The following is a 20,433-nucleotide window of genomic DNA, read 5'->3' as shown; positions in this document are numbered from 1 at the left end:
GCAACTAATGGGGGAAGAGCAGTACAAATCAACAACCAAGAAGAGAGTGTAGCGGTGAACGCCTTGGTCCAACCAGGCCCGAAGGGTCAGCCTGAGGATCAGTGAAAAATGAGACCAGAAGGGCTGTGACATGAGGGAGATGGGAAGGGGAAATGCCAGCCAAAGGAGTTTGGGCTTGAGAGAATGATTTATGGGCATTATGGAGCCACGGATGGTTGCGAAGCAGTAGGATAATAGATGAACAGTATTTCCGCTCTTTGGGGAAAGCGGCTCAAGAATGGGAAACATTCTATAACTGTTGGGTTCTTCACTCCAGGGCTAGGTGCTAAGTGATTGGAACAGAACACAGGCTTCAGAGGATCAAGGTCTGACTAGCACTTCTTTTGCATAGCTAGAGCTCAGAGCAAACTTGCCCACATTTCCAGAACCTGGGCCTTGTATTAGTCGTAAATGGCTGTGTAACAGATTACTTCAAGAAGTAGCGGCTAAAAAGCACAAAACAAAAAACTTTCTTGTCATACAGTTTCCTGAGAGTGTCCCAGCTGGAAGGTCGAGGCTCTAGGTGTTTCAAGATGCCAGCTAGGGCTGCAGCAAGGAACCTCAGTCACTCACCATGTGGACCTCTTCACAGAGTTGCTTGAGAGGCTTGTGGGATGGCCTCTAGCTCCCCAGAGTGAGTGTCCGAGAGAGCATGGTTACAATGCGTTTGATGCCCTAACTGCAGAAGACACCCGCCTTCACTTTCATGGTATTGTACTGGTCTCTGACTAAGCCCGGTACGATGTGGGAGGGGTCTACATAAGGGAATGAGCAAGGACCGATGGGAGTTTTCTCAAGGGGATTGCCGCCATGGTCAGAAGAGTGAGATGCGGAAGAGAACGGTCTTGGGACCAAACAGACCTGGGTTCAAATCTCAGGTCCTGGACTTACTCCCTGTGTGATCTCAGCAAGTCACTTCAATCTAGGCTTTAATTTCTTCTCTGTAGAATGAGGGGGCTTCCCTGGTGACTCAGATGGTAAAGAATTCACCTGCAATGCAGGAGACCTGTGTTTGACCCCCAGATTGGGAAGATCCCCTGGAGGAGGGCATGGCAACGCACTCCAGTATTCTTGCCTGAAGAATTCTCACGGACAAAGGATCCTGGCAGGCTACAGTCCATGCATTCGCAAAGAGTCGGACAAGACTGAGCAACTAAGCACAGCACAGAATGAGGATAAAAATAATAGCTCCAGCATCAGAAAGAGTACAGGAAGTTACAAGGTGTTCCTCATAGAACTTTTGGTCCAGGTCAAGCCCAGAGGCTGTGTTTGGTAAATGAGAGTTTGTTTACTGGGATTACAACACAGGCAGGTAGAAACAACTGTTCTAGAAGCAAAAGCCATCCCTGTTGTTAGGGAAATTAAAATGAAATTAGTCTTGCTCAGGATTCAAAAGCAGGCGAGCAAGCCTCTGACTGACTTCTGACTCTGCCTGGACAACGTGCCTGCCGGGAAGCACAATTGTCACCAGCAAATCAAGAGGCACTTTAGATAAGAGAGGGAGTGGGTCTTGGAATTTCTGGATCCCCTGGGGACCTGGTCAGCCCCCCCCCCCCCCCGGGGTCTGGAAAATCTTGTGACTCACAAGGTGAAACAGACAGCATTGTAAAAGTTAAAGAAAAGCCAGAGCTGGGATTTTGCATGCAAACTGATGACAAACCCACAAAACTGCAATTTGAAGTCTCACCCATGGATCGGACACACCGCCGGGGACGCTTTCCCAACTGGGACTTCATATAACTGTCATTCGGGATTTCCCAGCACTGTTCAAGTCTGGACATACGTTTCAGCCCAGCTGGGTGATATATATGCTGCTACTCCTCTCTACTGTTTCTCTTTCTTTTCTTCCAAGAACTGTGTATTGAAGTTAAGTTAAATAATCTTTTATAAAAAATTGAAATTGTTTTGGGGTTGTAAACAAATCCTGCAAACCTAAAACAAAACTTTCAGCAAAACATCTGTGGTAGACTGAATAATGCCCCCCAAGGATGTCCATGTCTTAATCTCTATTCTGTGAATAGGCTACCTTATACGACAAAAGGAGCATCCTCAGGTGGTGCTAGTGGTACAGAATAAGCCTGTCAACTCAGGAGATGTAACAGACACGGGTTCAGTCCCTAGATCGGGAAGATCCCCTGGAGGAGGAAACAACAACCCAATCCAGTTTTCTTGCCTGGAAAATTCCATAGACGGAGGAGCCTGGCAGGATACAGTCCACGGAGTTGCAAAGAGTCAGACACAACTATGGCAAAAAGGATTTTACAGATGGAAGCCAATAATACTGACATGGGGAGATTGTCCTGGATTATCTGAGTGGACCTAATGATACAATCACAGAGTCCTTATAAGAGGCAGATGCATTTGACCCTCCGGGACCCTGGCCACCCCTCTTCCTCCTCCACTGCTCCCCTCAAGAGCTTTGCAGAGTCAGCTCACAAATCACTGCAGAGAGAAACCTGCTTCAACCAAATTCATCCCAGCATCCCCAGACCAGCCCTGGAGAGAAGGCTCCTTGGTCAGCGAACTAGAGTTTCCAACTCTTTGCAAACCCCCTCCAGGCAGGAAATTAAAATAAAAAGACAGGGAAGGAGGAGGAGCTATCTGAAAACTAAGCTTTCCCCAAACACTTGAGCAAGTCTTAAACATCCTGAGGACTGGGGCCCGACAAGTCCTAACTTAACAAGAGCTCTTCCCCGCTAGCTGTACCAACTAATTACAAGGGAAAGGTTGAAAGGGGAGTTCTGAGCTTTTCGTGACAGTGCGGTTTTCTCTTTTACTCTCCTCTCTCCTCCTCCATTTCCCTTCCCCATTATCTGATTCCTGGCAACACTGTTGCAGGTTAGGTAGGAGCTGGCTGGGCCCACTTAGCACAGACTCGAATTGGATCCCCACCTCTACACACTGCTCACCCATCAGCATCCTCCAGAAAAAGGTTAGCAAAAAGCCTAACCTTCCCCTCAAGACAGCATTTAAAGGCAATGTTAATTTCTCCTTGTATAAGTAATGCATATTCATGAAAAAGCTACTAAGAAGACACTTAAGATCATTCCTCCAATCACCAGAGATAACACACTATCAATATTTTGTTGTACAGTTAATTCTTGACATTCCCAAGAACTGCATTTCAAGATCTTCATGAATCTCCAAATTTAAGAAAAAGGAGGCGGCAAAGTGAAAGCCTACTGGAGAGGAACACTGGCTGAGATACAGGGAGGTGCTGAGCTACTTGCCCCCAGCATGCTTCTCAGGCCCTGCCTCCAGGTGTGCTGGCGAGATGGCCAGGACCTGTGGCAGAGCATCCTGCCCTATAACCATGCCAAGCTGTGGCCCGTCACCCGCACTTGCCTGCCCCCTGCTGAGGGCCCCAGGCCCTGCATCCTGGGCTGCTTCTACGAGCACAGACCCATGGGACCTAAGCCCAGCGTGAACCCCATGGGTGAAGATATCTGAAAACTGTAAGACGCTGAGCTGTAGCGATGACTCGGAGGAAGTAGAGGAAAACGTGGAGGTCAGGCTGGAGACTTCTTGGGAGGCGAGCTACTGTCCTGCCTATGGGTTCAGATACAAGGGATAACTTTTAGACTTGGAGAAGAAGGGTCTGTGGCTGGAAATTCTGGAGAGGAAAGACTGGATTTCTGCCTCTCACTGCTGGACAGAACAACAGTGACCACACGTATCAGCCAGTCATCAGACTTCTCGATGCCAACAAAGCCATCCTGCAGTACTTCTTTCATAGACGTTTTCCCATCCAGGGGCAGACAGAGAGTTTCTCCTTTTGGATCATGCATACATTGACTAACATCAAGAAGGGCATCCACTTTGTGTTGTTTGACCACAGTGTTGAGGGCTTTGATTTGTGGCCTGAGCAATGTGGAGTCTGTAGGCCCCAATCCAGTGTCGTTGTATGGGGCCGTCCCTAGGCCATTCTTGTATAAACAACCTGACCGTACCTTTCCGGGATCTGGGCCTATTGGCTGGGCCACCTCAGTAATCAAGGGCTTGTAGTTCCTGGCATCCTGGGATCTCCTGGGTCCAATTAAGGGTCCGTCTGGGCCCTGCCTTTAAATTCTGAAAAAGTTGGCTTAAAGCTCAACATTCAGAAAACGAAGATCATGGCATCCGGTCCCGTCACTTCATGGGAAATAGATGGGGAAACAGTAGAAGCAGTGTCAGACTTTATCTTTTTGGGCTCCAAAATCACTGCAGATGGTGACTGCAGCCATGAAATTAAAAGACGCTTACTCCTTGGAAAGAAAGTTATGATCAACCTAGATAGTATATTCAAAAGCAGAGACATTGCTTTGCCAACTAAGATCCGTCTAGTCAAGGCTATGGTTTTTCCAGAGGTCATGTATGGATGTGAGAGTTGGACTGTGAAGAAGGCTGAGCGCCGCAGAATTGATGCTTTTGAACTGTGGTGTTGGAGAAGACTCTTGAGAGTCCCTTGGACTGCAAGGAGATCCAACCAGTCCATTCTGAAGGAGATCGACCCTGGGATTTCTTTGGAAGGACTGATGCTGAAGCTGAAGCTCCAGTACTTTGGCCACCTCATGCGAAGAGTTGACTCATTGGAAAAGACTCTGATGCTGGGAGGGATTGGGGGCAGGAGGAGAGGGGACGACCGAGGATGACATGGCTTACTTTGAAATTTGAATATGGAGATAATAAATCAGGAATATATCTTCCAATATAGGTAAATATAATATATAGATACAATATTTGCCTTAAAGAAAAAGGAAATATTAGGGGCAACCAACCTCAAAAAGCTTTACAAAGAGATTCTAACTCCATGGAAGCAACCTAAGCATCTAGTATCATACAAAAAGATAAAGAAGATATGACATATTCCATTATATATATATATATATATATATATCACATTTTATATATATATCACATTTTATATATACATCATATATTATCACATCTTTTATCTGTATATATCCCATCTTATTTTTTATGGCTGAATAGTATTATATTATGCTATTGTTTAGTCACTAAGTCATGTCAGACCCATTTGTGACCCCAAGGACTGTAGCCCTCCAGGCTCCTCTGTCCTTGGGATTTTCCAGACAAGAATACTGGAGTGGGTTGCCATTCTCTTCTCCAGGGGATCTTTGTGACCCAGGGATTGCGCCTGCATCTCCTGCCTTAGCAGATGGATTCTTCACCACTGAACCATCAGGGAAGTCCAAAAGTTATGTTTTTTATATATATTTACATATATAAATATATATTTATTTTATAGATATAGTGGAATATTCATATGCTCGGTCACAAGAGAGAATGAAATTTTGCAACAACATGGATGGACTTGGAGGCTATTATGCTTATTGAAATTAGAGAAAAACAAATACCACTTATATATGGAATCTAGAAACACAGCAAACTAATGAACATAACAGAAAAGGAGCAGGCTCACAGACATAGAGAACAAACTAATGGTTACCAGTGGGAGAGGGATGGAGAAGGAGCAAGAGAGGAGTAGGGAATTAAGAGTTGCAAACCATTATGTATAAAATAAACTACAAGGATATATTCCACAACAACACAAACAATACTTTATAACTGTAAATGGATTATAACCTTTAAAATTGTGAATCACTAGATGGCACACTCGTAACATATAGTGTTGTGCATCAACTATACTGCAATTTTTTTTAATGGAAAGAGAAAAAATGTATTTAAAATAAAGATCTAACAATAGTTTTAAAAGAGAGAAACTGTAACTCCATATCTAATCTTTAGCATCATAAACTTCAAGGATATCTCTTTGAGGCTAAGGGATGGATAAAGTGCCACCCACCTTACAGATAAGGAAACTGAGGCCAAGGGGAGAGATCAATTTGTCTGTGTCCCTCAGCTAAATGGGAGTCAAAATGTAGCAGAGAAGGGAAATGCTTTGGCAGTGTCTGCAGAGAACGGGCTGGAGCGTGCATTGGCCAGGGAACAGGGAAGCCAGCAGGAACCCTGACTTCCCACTTGCACAAACAGGTTGAGCTTCCAACTTGATCAAACCCAAGTTTTATAGGATCTGAAGCCAGGCATATTGTCTGGGTTTGGAAAATGAGACACTAGTGAGGTTGAACACCCTCCTACTGGCTGGTGGCCGCTTGCTGAGACAGGGCGTGTGCTCCCAGGTATCAGAGCTGGGGCCAATGCATCCCCAGAGAAGGTAACCAAGAAGGAGAGATGTTCACCCGAATGTCACAGGAACACTTGGTTCAAGAGTGTGCGTCCTACCCACGCAAGCAGGGTAAGCTTGCCAGAGGTGAAAATCTAGGACCAGCCCACCTCCCACCCCTGCCCTGCACTTAACACTGCTTAATCCTGGTCAAGTCTTCTGAAAACTAGCATCATGCAGTAACAAATCTACCTTGAACAGAAAGATCCAGACACCCCAGACTGGCAGTTGAGCTTACACCTCCATTCCAGGACAACCAAAGAGCTCAAGGCAATGCTTTGGATTTCTGTTGTAACCTGTAAAGCTGCCTGTCCCTCCCATGCTCCTCCAGGATTTAGCCTGAGGCTAAAAGCCCTCACTTGCCACTCCCTTTGCACCGCCTGGAGCCAGCTGTGCGGAGTCCTCCATTCTTAGACCTGCCTGGGACTGATTCATCCACTGCCAGATTTCCCTGAGTCCCAGCCCAGAGCCTGTTCTCACCGCGCCCACAAAGCCCTGCTGCAAGCCCCTCTCTTGCACAGGAACCTCTAAGAGTCTATTTCTTTTTCCTCTACCACGCCTAAGCTCCTATAGCTTCTGTCTTCATATTTTATCTCCTCAGGGGCTCATCAAAGAGACGAAGGAGGAGGGTGATGAGAACAATTCTCAATAATGATTTTAAAAAAAAAGAGAGAGAGAGAGAGAGAAGGGGGAAAGATCTACATGCTACTCTTAGAATTTTAGCTAGCTCATTCTTCCAAATGGCCTAATGGGGCTATTGAATTTAGAAAGATCAATCACTCAAATTTTAGGAGGGCCCTTGAAATTCCCCAAGGATCTCCAAGTTCTTGGGAAATGTTTGGAAAGAAAAATTAATAAATTTTGGAATCATTCAAAATACACACAAAAAAATATTTCAGACCCAGATATTGATTCCTCCTAAGATACAGACACACTTTTACACAGAAACTCTTTGGTACCCATGTCTCCCACATGCAAATCTATGCATATTTCACCTTCACACAAACTCAGAGTTACCAGGGACTGTGCACAACCCAGGCAGAGTTGTCCAAAATATACAAAAATATATAAATATAAAAATACAGCAGTCAAATTTGAATTTCAGATAAACAACGGATACAATTTAAATATGTCTCAAATATTGCATTGTTGTTGTTCAGTCATTAAGTCATGTCCAACTATTTGCAATCCCATGAACTGCACCATACCAGGCTTCCCTGCCCATCACTATCTCCCTGAGTTTGCTCAAACTCATGTCCATTGTGTCAGTGATGCCATCCAATTATGCCATCCTCTGTTGCCCCTTTCTTCTCCCGCCCTAATCTTTCCCACTATCAGGGCCTTTTCCAATGAATTGGCTCTTCACATCAGGTGGCCAAAGTATTAGAGCTTCAGCTTCAGCATTAGTACTTCCAATGAATATTCAGGGTTGATCTCCTTTAGGATTGACTGGCTTAATCTCCTTGCTGTCCAAAGGACTCTCGAGAGTCTTCTAAAGCATTACAATTTGAAAGCATCAATTCTTTGGTACTCAGCCTTCTTTATGATCTAACTCCCACATCTCTACGTGACTACTGGAAAAACCATAGCTTTGACTCTATGCACCTTTGTTGACAAAGTGATGTATCTGCTTTTTAATATGCTGTCTAGGTTTGTCTAGCTTTTCTTCCAAGGAACAATCATCTTTTAATTTCATGGCTCCAGTCACTAACTGCACTGATTTTGAAGCCCTAGAAGAGCATGGAATATACTTATATTAAATCTACTCATTGTTTATTTGAAATTCCAATTGAACTCACCATTCTAAACCCTATCTGGCACCCCTAACCCTAAGGGATCTACCTCTAGGTCCCCCACAAAAGTACTCTCACCTAGCCCCACATAGACACTCTACCTTGAACATGAACTTTGATCCATTGTGAATTTTCTCGATTTTCATCCGAAAATTACCAGGGCTGAGGATACAGGGAGAAGCAGGCTATTTTCAGGCCCTTCACCCATTTGCCTTACTCCTGATCTCACTTAGGAAGGCAGTCAGGGGCTCAAAGTTTGAGGTGTTGCAGTGTGCAAACTCACCAAGTGCCAAAGATCTGTGGTATCCCAAAAGATTATTAGCACACTTATTCTAATTTTCCCCTCCACAACAGTTCTGGTTTGGACTAAGAAAAGGCTGTAAGTATAGCTCATATGAAAAGTTTAATTCCCAAGTACTAGAGCCAGGACTCTGCAAGGCCTTTGCCAGGTCAAGAGCTTTCTCTACTTCCCCCACCCCGAATATTTCCATTGTCAAGATGAGGGGCAGAGGTTTGCTGAGACACACCAGTCAGAAGATGTGACAGAAATTCAGACCTCGCTTGAATTAGAAGGGAAGCTAAAGAGAGGCAGGAGGGGTGAGGAGCACCATGAAAAAAGTGTTAGTCACTCAGCCATGTCTGAGTCTTTGCAGCCCCATGGGCTGTAGCCCATCGGTCTCCTCTGTCCATGGGGGGCACCATGGGCTCCGCCCAATTATAACCTAAAGACAGTGACAGCAGTAGAGACCAAAAACAAATCCTGGAGCTACTCCACAGAGAAAGTAAGAGGGCAGGGAACAGAGAGAAGGGAGCACAGCTAAAACACACACACACACACGCCCCTAAAGACCTAGAAATAGACATAAATACACACAGAGAGACAGAGACCAGAGAGGCGGGAAAGCTGCCTTGTTTATTCTTGTGAAAGGCATCTGGATTTCTCGGTGTGATCTCGACTTGGTCTTCATTTTCCAGCTGGACTGAACGGTGAAATGCCTGGCATGAGAGGTGGTGTGAGTCAGTCGCAGATCCAAGTCCATCCCTCTGCCCCCTGCCCTGCTCTTTGCCAGACCACACAGCCTCTCTGCCCCTCCTGCCAAACATGGCTTAGCTCACTGTCCAGGTAACACACTTCAAAGGCTTGGGGGTGAGATGGAGTGGGCTGGACCAGCCTCCTAGGAAGGGAGTAGATTCCCCTCCCAGACCAAACACTTCTCGTCAATTTTCTTGAATGTCTTCCCTTCCTCTCATATCCTTGATACTTTGAATGACCCCTGGAAGTTAGAAGTGGAAAACCTGATTTTTCACCAGGGCTTTATTGTCATTCTCTTTTGCACTGCCAGCCTGTGTGGCTTTAGTGTTGTAGGGTTGACCAGATGTCAGCCAATGCCAAAGAACAGCCTGGCAATAATAGAGTCTGTTCATCCTTGGAGTTGGTTATGATCTCCATGGCAATCAGAAACAAAAGGAGGTACTTAAGTGACCAGAGGGCTTCCCAGGTGGCACTAGTGGCAAAGAACCTGGCTGTCCATGCAGGAGATGTGAGAAATGCGGTTTGATCCCTGGGTCAGGAAGATCTCCTAGAGGAGGGCATAGCAACACATTCCAGTATTCTTGCCTGGAGAATGCCACGGACAGAGGAGCCTGATGGGCAAGCTCCACAGGGTCGCAAAGAGTCAGATACAACTGAAGCAACTTAGCATGCATGCACGCAAGTGACCAGAAGCCATAGGACATCAACTAAAGCATGTGTATTATCGGGATACTCCCGAGTGTGGGTCTTATGGCCCCCAGGCTGCCCATGTCTCTTAAGGTATTTCCTTTAGACTACTGTGTACTAACTACATATGTCCAAACTTATAGAAAACTGTAAAGACCTATGCACTCAAACACGCTCATCTTCGTGTCTCTGGTAACACAAAGTGAAAGACAGTGCCTGGGGTAAAGTGCTCTCATTCAACATCTGCTAACTTCATTTGCTGGTATCTTCCTCTGACTTTTTTGAAACACCACAGAACTTGCGAAACCTAAAAATAACTTAATATTTCTTCCTCTCTTAAGTCTTTTCTCTGTTGACAGTTAGATCTATGCATGAGATTTAGTACTGTCCCAAGGACTCAAAGTCCTATTATTATACCGCTGGGGAATCTGAGGACAAAAATGGCATTGACCTGTCAAACACTGGGGTAGGCAGTATTCCAAAATGACCCCCAATGACCCATATACTCTTCTCTAATCCCCTCCCCTTGAGTGTTGGTGGGACATGTAACTTGCTTCTAACCACTAGAATATGGCAATAGAATGTCAACTCCTGTAATTATGTCACCTTATATGGCAAAGGTAAAGAGACTTTGCAGATTCAATTAATTTGCAGTTGACTTTGAGTGAATCAAAAGGTAGATTATCCTGGGTGGGCCTGCCCTAATCAGTTCAGTTCAGTCACTCAGTTGTGTCCAACTCTGCGACCCCATGGACTACAGCTTGCCAGGCCTTCCTGTCCATCACCAACTCCCAGAGTTTACTCAAACTCATTTCCATCAAATCAGTGGTACCATCCACCCATCTTATCCTCTGTTGTCCCCTTCCCCTCCTGCCTTCAATCTTTCCCAGGATCAGGCTCTTTTCCAATAAGTCAGTTCTTTGCATCAGGTATTGGAGTTTCTGCTTCAGCAGAATGAATATTCAGGGTTGATTTCCTTTAAGATTGACTGGTTTAATCTCCTTGCTGTCCAAGGGACTCTCAGAAGTCTTCTCCAGCACCACATTCAAAAGCATCACTTCCTCAGCACCCAGCCTTCTTTATGGTCCAACTCTCACATCCATATATGACTACTGGAAAAACCATAGCTTTGATTAGATGGACCTTTGTCAGCAAAGTGATGTCTCTGCTTTTTAATATGCTGTTTGGGTTGATCATAGCTTTTCTCCCAAGGAGTAAATGTCTTTTAATTTCATGGCTGCAGTCACCATCTGCAGCGATTTTGGAGCCCAAGAAAATAAAGTCTGTCATTGTTTCCTTTGTTTCCCCATCTACTTGCCATGAAGTGATGGAACCAGATGCCATGATCTTAGTTTTTTGAATGTTCAGTTTTAAGCCAGCTTTTCCACCCTCCTCTTTCGCTTTCATCAAGCAGCTCTTCAGTTCCTCTTCACTTTCTGTCACAAGGGTAGTGTCATCTGCATATCTGAGATTATAGATATACCCTAATGAGGTGAACTATTAAAAGGGGCTCTAAATGTTCCTTGAAGTTAGAAAGTCAAACCAGCAGAGGTTATCCTTCTCCTCCTTCTTTTCTTCTCCTTCTCTCTCTCCTAGAACAGATAATTTTTGATGTGGGTACAGAGGTTTGCCATCTGTGGAGTCAGGGAGTCACTTCTGCCTCTGAGCTGAGTTTCCTGGGACTCCTCTCTCCTGCCCAGTCCATCCCAGCTGTTTCAAAGGTTCACTTCTCTCCGCATGCCCCAATCTCTTCCTACCTTAACATGATGACCAGATCTTGACTTCTTTCACCAAGTTCAAATCAAACAAGGGTCCTCCATCACTTCTTCCTCCCAGTTCCACCTTGCTGCCTTTCTGGGAAACTGAGCAATAACCAGGTTCCAGGCAATAACTTGAATTCTCCTCCTAAGCTCAGAATGGGGTGCTCTTCTCTGCATAGTGCTCTCCGTCTGGGCATTCCTGCTCACACTGCTACGATTCTGTGGACAGTCCTTAGATCTCTCCCACCATCCCTGCTGTCATCTCTATGCTCAGGGCAACTTCAGCGGATGTACCATTTGCCACCTTCTCTCCATCTTTTTTCAGTGTTTCCTCTGTCTGGATCATCTGTCTCCCACTCCATCCTCTCAGATGTCCAAACTCGGAAACCTCAAAGTCACTTATCCTCCACTAACCCACTTTCCTCAAATATTCTTTTATTGATCACCAATTTCCTCCTCCATAACACAGAAGGAAAGCATCTCCCTATTTATTATGTAGAAATGTTTGGGTGGATTTTCAGCATGCAAGAAGAAATAAGCTCCATAAATATAACCGTGTACCTGAAGCTAAAGCATTATGTTTTCATTTTGTTTTAAAAGTTCAGTCAAAGGGAATGGAAGAAGTGAAGAGAGCTGTGTATATGGGTCAGGACAGCCAAGGAATGGGCTTCCCTTAGTGGCTCAGCGATAAAGATTCCACCTGCAATGCAGGAGACACATTCATCCCCTGGATCATGAAGATCCCCTAGAGAAGGAAATGGCAGCCCACTCCAGTACAGGCTGCATAATACAGGGTCGCAAAGAGCTGGACACAACTGAGCAACTAAGTGCAGTGGTGGAGCTATGCAATAATGGTTGTTTCCAGCTGAAGAATGGACTCATGGGGATTTATTATACTATTCTCTCTACTTTTATGTATACTTGACAGTCTCCACGATAAAAATAAGATGTGTTTTGTAATAAAATTTAAAAAAACCTCACCTTATCGTTCAGTCGTATCCGACTCTTTGCGACCCCATGGACTGTAGCCTATCAGGCTTCTCTGTCCATGGGATTCTCCAGGCAAGAATACTGGAGTGGGTTACCATTTCCCTCTCCAGGGGATCTTCCCGACCCAGGGATCAAACCCAGGTCTCCCACGTTGGAGACAGATGCTTTAACCTCTGAGCCAAAAGGGAAGCCCAATAAAATTAAATACCCAATTAAATCTTTTTTTAACACAAAAACATTTTGCATTAGGGTAGAGCTGATTAACAATGTTGTGGTAGTTTCAGGTGGACAGCTGAGGGTCTCAGCCATATGTATACATGTATCCATTCTCCCCCAAACCACCCTGCCACCCAGTAAATTTAAAAAAAAAAGAAAGTCAGAGTAGGGTGGGGCAATGCTGCTTTCATAATCTCAAAGGATAATGATAGTCTGAAAGTGAATTGTAACAGCACCTCTCGAACCCAAGTTTCTCCCCAGCCCCCAACCAGCCTGCATCCTGTGACTTGCCAGGGGCTATGAGCATTTGTGACATCTGTTCTACAGCTGTGAGAAAACAGCTACGTAGATGGATAGCTATATATACACATAGGTGGTGACAATCAGTAAATTATTAGTGTGTTTTCAGTTTTCAGTCGCTTGTTTTTAGACCATGACAACTCACCTCTGGGTCTCTAAAATACAGAGCATTGTCTTCTCAAACTATCACAACTGACATGCCAGTTCCTGCATAAGTCCAAGATTTATATGGAATTCCTGGTTTTCAGACCAGGGCACCATAAGACACAGGTGGTCACATCTTCGGGAACTGAACTGGTGGTTTGTGGAGCAGTCATTGCACCAGACAAAGCGGGTATGCATCTTTCTGAAGACTAAATAAAAACCCTGTACCTTTCCAGCCTGTGGCTCCTGATGTGGTTTTTGAGTCTTCTTTGGAGAATTCCATAGACTGAGGAGCCTGGCGAGCTACAATCTGTGGGGTTGAAAAAAGCTGGACACAACTGAGCGACTAACCCACACAAACACACACATTTCCAGCCTGTGGCTCCTGATGTAGATTTTGACTCTCAACTTCTAGAGCCAATATTGACCTTGCGGGTTTCTTCCCAGACTCCCAGGGTAGAGTTGGGTGCCCTTCATTCCCAAGTCCTCATCGTGGCCAACATCAAGTCCCAGGAAGTGCTCCAAGTAGGCTCCAGCTGGCTCTAACACAGCCCCCTTCCCCCACCAACACCCCCACTGCCCATTGCCATCTGGCCAGGTTTCTAACTGGCTGCAGAGAGTAAGTGATTGAGGAGGATTTAATAACTATCAACAGAGGAAATTAAAATTTGTTTGATTTCATTTCTTTCCCCTTTAATACTTGGCAGTCAAGAAAAGATAACTAGAGAAAGAGGCTGGCTAACTGAGAAATCAATCCAAAGGGGGTGGGGGTGGGGGGGTTGGCAGGAATGGGAAGGAAGAAAGAGGAAAGAAACAGACTTTGTTCACTTATCCACAAAACTTCAGAGTGTCTGCGGTGTGCCCACCGCTGTTCTAAGCATCTAACAACACGATGGTGAACACAGCTGTCCAATCGCCTGCTCTCGGGGCACTTTCTAGACATAAATAGGCCAGGAAAGACAGTGAGAATAAAGAAGATCTGAAAATTCCAACTATAAAACTACCCCATGGGAACGGGACTGAAGAACGCATTGTGAATAACTATCACAGGGGTGTTAACTGCATGTTGTAGACGGAATTGTGTCCCCGCGAAATTCATATATTGAAATCCTCACTCCCAGAACGTGCCCTCATTTGGAAATAGGGTCTTGGCAGACGTAACTGGTTAAGATGCGGTCACACTGGAGTGGGACGGGCCACCAATCCACAACGGCCAGTGTCCTTATAAAAGGGGGAGTTCGGACACAGACACACACTCAGGGAAACAGCGTGTGAAGATTGGAGTTATGCTGCCATAAACCGAGGAGCTACCAGAAGCTAAGAGACAGGCCTGGAACAGATCCTTCCCTAGAGCTTTCCAAGATAGTGTGGCCTTGCCAGCACCTTGATCTCAGACTTCTGGACTGAGACATAAACCATGAGACATAAAATTTCTGTTGTTTAAGCCTCTCAATTTGTGGTCCTTTGTTACAGCAGCCCTAGCAAATTAATCCACAATGCAATGGGTGCTGTGCTAAACAAGTTACACAATTATCTCATGTGACCCTCACAACAACCACTGACAAGGACCATAACCCATTTCACAGAATAAATTGAACCAGACGAAGGTTAAGTAATTTGTCCAAGGTTGAGCTGCTTTAACTTAAAATGACGGAAGTATTCAAAGCTTGGGGCTCAGGGAACGCTGCCCTCCACACTCAGTCGACTCTAATTCAATAAACCCCACCTCTCTCTCCACTCAGTCTTTGGAGCTTTGCTCCAAACACACATTGTCTCTTCTGTTGGTTTATGGTTAAGATGCTCCTACTTCCTATTTGGTAGTCAGATTGGTGCCTCTACCTGTTCTAAGTCTGTACAAGCAGGATGGCCTAGTGAGTCATGAGGGCATGCTGAATGTGGCACTCACTCACCAACAAACAAGTGGCCAACCACCCTGGCTTCATGACCTCTCTGTGTGCAACCTCCAATATCCCCCCCAAACACACACACACACACACACACACACACACACCAGCCATAACAGTACAGGCTATTCATGTTATTTACTTGGAGCTTTTTCTCCAATTCACCACCCAGTTGTGTGCAAGTTCCTTACCTCAGCCTTGTGTCCAGCAATAGAAGACATCTTTCATTTTTCAAAGGTGTAGAAGTCATTTAACTTCATTGTGATTCTCATGTGCTAATGGGCCAAAGAGTAGGTATGGATTTGATCCTGAGACAACCCGTAGGAGCTGAGCAAAGGCTGGGTATGCTGAGACTGTTATAAAAGTAAAGGTTTTGCAGTATTGTTTTGTTTTTCAAATGATTTAAGGGGTTTTCCTGGGAAATTTTGCTTATACTCAGTTTTTGTATGTCAAGCAGACTTTAACCACTATCTAAGCCATGACTCCACTATGGCTTAAAAAAAAAAAAATAGTGGGAGACTTAAATTATCAGACAGGACATCAAACATGTGTATGCCAAGCTCAAAAACTCTGCACCATAACAGGTAAACCATAATCACAACATGAACAGTGATTTATTTCCAGCAAAACATCAACCAAACATCAACCAACACACTAAACTAATGTTGTCATTTTGGGTTTTGTTGGGTTTATAGTTTTGATTGAGTTTATTTACATATTTGTTGGAGTTTACAATGAGATAAGAGTATGGAGCCCATACCTTAATATGTTTCAACATGTTCAGGTTACACTACAATTAACATATTTTAAGTCCAACAATAGGAGTATATTGGAATTTATTATAATTTTTAAAGAGTTCATAAATTACTCACATTTGAAACACAAAGGTTGACCAAATCAGTATATAAAGTTACAAAGTAGAAATACATCAACATGAATTTTAAAACAGCCAGAATGATAAAGAGATAAAGCTCATTTAGGAAGATGTTGGGATAATTAGGGGGTGGTAAATGTTTTTCATTCAAAAATAATTTATGAAGTGCTCTCTGCTCCAGGAACTGTACTAGGAACTCACAGCCAAGAGGCAGGGAAAGAAGAAGAAGTGGAAATATGATATCAGGATGAGTAAGACCTTGGGTCCTTCAAAACATTTAGTCTAACGGGAAGATAAGGGTACAACAGGTAATCTTAAGTGCTAATGAGGTTCATATGCATGCTAAGTCACTACAGTCGTGTCCGACTCTTTGCAACCCTATGGACTATAGTCCACCAGGCTCCCCTGTCCATGGGATTCTCCAGGCAAGAATACTGCAGTAGGTTTCCATGCCCTCCTCCAGGGGATCTTCCCAACTCACGGATCAAACTAGAGTCTCTTTTGTCTCATGCAATGGAAGGCAAGTTCTTTCCCACTAGCTCCACTTGGTTCATGTAGATGGCCTCATTCAAGGCTCACAACAACCCTAAGGGGTAGGCAATATTATTCCCCAAATTTTATTGATGAGGACACAGAGTACCACATGGGATAAACACTGCTACTCAGCTAGGTGCTCTTGGAAAATCACACACGGGAGTCAGAGAAACCTTCCAACGTAGACATGGTTTCATATGAGTCTTTCATGATGATTAGTATTTCACCAGGCAGCACAGAGAGGGAAAGGCATTCTTGTCAGAAGGGACAGTTGTGCAAAGCCATGGGGGCACAGAGACACATGGTTTCTCTGAGAAATGGCACAAAGGTGTAGAGTGGCCCAGCTGAATCAGCTGCCTTGAAGGGGTTCTCGCCCATCCCTCAACCCTAAGAAGGGATCAAGCCAAGTCATGTCACTGGACCCATCCCTCCCACACTAGTAGAAGAGCAGTGCTTCCTGATGGTTTGGAAACCAGGCTCAACTCTTCCAAATAGGACCATCACATACAGCTATACAGACTATGCACTGCACAATAAGAGCCCCACCTAAGAGGCATGTATCACACAGCAGACAGCGTAGATACATACATTCATTATGACACTTTACTGGAAAGGGAAGGAGAGTTGATTTTCCCTAACAAAATCGGTATGTTATAACACTTTTCTGACAAACAGAAGTAAGGTACTAACATCTTGGGGAAGGGCATCTTTTCCTAATTCACACAAATGTGCCCTATGGGCTACTTGGTGGTAAACTAGCTCTTACCGATTCTCCTTCTTCACTGTGATGAAACCTATTCCAATCACACACTGTTACTTTATTTGACCTTTTCACGATGCAAAAGCATTACATCAAACCTGCTTCAAGCAGGTAACACTTTCACTTTCCTCCTATCCCATATCATTCCATCTTCCCTAATCAGTCCATCTGTATCCCTCTGAGATGCCGGTCTATCCACACTGTCTTCTGACTCAAAGGATCACGTTTCCTGTTCAGTCACTAAGTCCTGTCCGAGACCCCATGGACTACAGTACACCAGGCTACCCTGTACTTCACCATCTCCCAGAGCTTGCTCAAGCTAATGTCCATTGAGTCGATGTTGCCATCCAACCATCTCATCCTCTGTTGTCCCCTTCTCCTCCTGCCTTCAATCTTCCCCAGAATCAGGATCTTTCCCAATGAGTTGGCTCTTTGCATCAGGTGGCCAAAGTATTGGAGCTTCAGCTTCAGCATCAGTCCTTCCAATGAATATTCAGGTTTGATTTCCTTTAGGATTGACTGGTTTGATTTTCTTGCTGTCCAAGGAACTCTTAAGAGTCTTCTCCAGCACCACAGCTCGAAAGCATCAATTCTTCCGTGCTCAACCTTCTTTATGTTCCAACTCTCTCACTCTTCCTGGTTAATCTCCTTTTCCCAAAACTCACACACAGCCCTGGGCCTGCATGTTGTCAGGACATACCAGGTCTCATGAGCCAAGAAGACAAGAGCCCTCCAACCAGAAACGTGAAACTCTCTCTATTCTGCATATCTTTCTGGTTCCATATGCATTATTATCTGGGTCGGGGGGAGGGGGCTGCCCACTCAGCTTCCCGAGGGCCTGTGGCCCCTGCAGTGGAAGCGCAGAGCCCTAACCACTGGACCACCAGGGAATTCCCAACATAAATTCTTCAGACGATTAACTTATATATTGCTTGCATAGAAATATAAATCATTCTGAGCTGAAGTTGGCTCCAACTTCTTCAAAAGACAGCCTGAAGTCTGTTTAGCCTCTAGCTCAATGGCCGCCACAGCAAGCCCGGATACAAAATGAGCTCAAAAGAAGTCCGTGGGTTTGCCCTCAAAATCGTTCTAAGGAACTTCATAAAACCTAGAAAAACACTGTGCAGAAAGGATATGGAACTATTTCAGGAGGAGGGCTATCTCTGCAGAGGGAAAAGTGGCATGGGCTGCTGCCAGGGGTGAGCTGTTCTCTGTAACACTGTATTTCTTTAAAAATAAAACAATAAATAAATAACCTTTAACAAGATGGCGGCAAAATCTTAAGGTGGTAAATGTGCGTAGTGACTAGGGGATATCTACTCTACTGTATTATCCCCTGCTTTTTGAAACCTGGAAATACACCATAATTAACATTTAAAAATGTGAAACAAAAGGACATTTCTCTGCACTTTGGCTGAAGACTATTTTCTAATTATTCACCAGAGAAGCTTTAGGGCATCCTTTGATGAACCCCAAGTAATCAAGTTCTGACCTGGCCCGTCCTCGGCTCAGAGGGAAAGTGATTGTGAATACAGCTGCCGGGGGAACTTGGAAGATCTCCTCGCTCCAGGTGGACTGGTGCTATCACAGCAAAGTGCGGTGCCAAGGCTGGGGTGGTGGACAGTGCACCCCAGGGTCCTTGATACGACTGTCCATCCGTGCTGTTGCTTCCCCTGCCCCTATTCCTATTGTCAGACTTCCACCAGGGTCAGCTTCTTTTCCTTCTCCTAAGGAGGCGTGTTTTAAATGATGTATCCATTCTGCCACCTAGCCTTCAGCCCCATCACTACAACAAAGCTGCCTTAAGTAGCTCTTCTGCACAGATCTCAATCTTGCTGAATTTCCCTAATCTTGGGGAGTGGGAACGCACAGGACCTGGGTGACTGGGGAGACTTTATTTCTTAAGGGTCACTGTACCTTAGATTTGGACCAGGATGAAGCAGCAGCATTGAAACGCCCACTGTGAAAAGGCATTTTCCTTTGGGAAAGGGACCAGTCAATCCCATAGGACCTTTAAAAAGGAATAATAACTCACAGTTTAGGCAAATCTGTCGAGGACAGAGGGGAGAGCAATGACTAGGAGTGAATAAAGACAAAATCCTTAGCTAACATTTTTCTTCTCCAATCAGAAGAATCCATGATGTTTCATGTCCCATTAAAAGCCTTGCTTCCCCAAGTCATCACACATCACCCTGGACTCAAAAATCACCTAGAAACTCATAAAAAATGACCACAGGAAAGGACTCAAACTTTATAGAACACAAATGCTATGTACCCTTGAAAAAGTTGTCCATACAGAAGCACAAATCTTTTACTGGGTTGCATTTCTTAAGATATTTGGTTAATCATTTAAAGGGATGGGAAAAGGTGATCTCTGGGGAACTGGACACAAGTGAATGATATTTAACTTCTTACTTTTCCAAGAAAGATGTAGTTGAAAGGCATCAATACTGCCTGGAAAGCAGTATTGGGAAGCTCTTGACAGAGAAGGAGGAAAGGGACCCCAGCTTTTTAATATTTGAATCTGGCAGGCACAAATGTGCCACCCCTCCTCCCCACCACAAAACTAAATTCATTGATGCAAACTTTTTTTTCCCCAAAAGCAATCCTCTAAAGGTGCTTGTGACAGGTCTAAGGCTTCAGAACTCAGGGGAGGGGAAAATGGAATCAAGAAAGGCTCCAAGGCATCTCCCATAATCCAATATCCTGGAACAGACCTTCCAGTCCACTGTCAGATGTTAATCACCAGCTCTTAGGGGCACAGCCATCCGGCCAGGAGCCCATCTTTGAGCCAAATTACCATAGACTAGCCCAGGCTACCGAGAAAGTTCTCTCTTAAGCCCTCCCAGGGAGCCTGCCTACCTGAGGGTCCCTTGGATGGCAGATTCTGTCCCATCAGCAAACTGTCAACCTCTCAAGACATAAGCCTGTTTCTCCATGGAGAGACAGTACCCCTCTCACTCTCCCTGGCCCCGTGCCGCCCTGCCCCACAGACCAGCTCTGGCTTCCTTTCTCTCTACCCTTTTCGTCTTCTCTGTGAATCATCCCCTCTCCCTTTTACCTGTCTTCACACATTTTACTTTCCAGCCACTGGAAGTCGGCTAGACAAAAAGACGTGTCACTGAGGCCGTCTCTCTCAGAATAGAGGGTGGCTGGAACTAGGCAACTCATGTTTCTCTGGAAGCAGCACCACAATCTCCCCATTCATCTGAAAT

The sequence above is a fragment of the Ovis canadensis genome, chromosome 2 (genome assembly GCF_042477335.2).
Source record: "Ovis canadensis isolate MfBH-ARS-UI-01 breed Bighorn chromosome 2, ARS-UI_OviCan_v2, whole genome shotgun sequence".
NCBI lineage: Eukaryota > Metazoa > Chordata > Mammalia > Artiodactyla > Bovidae > Ovis > Ovis canadensis.
This window is presented reverse-complemented; position numbering follows the sequence as displayed.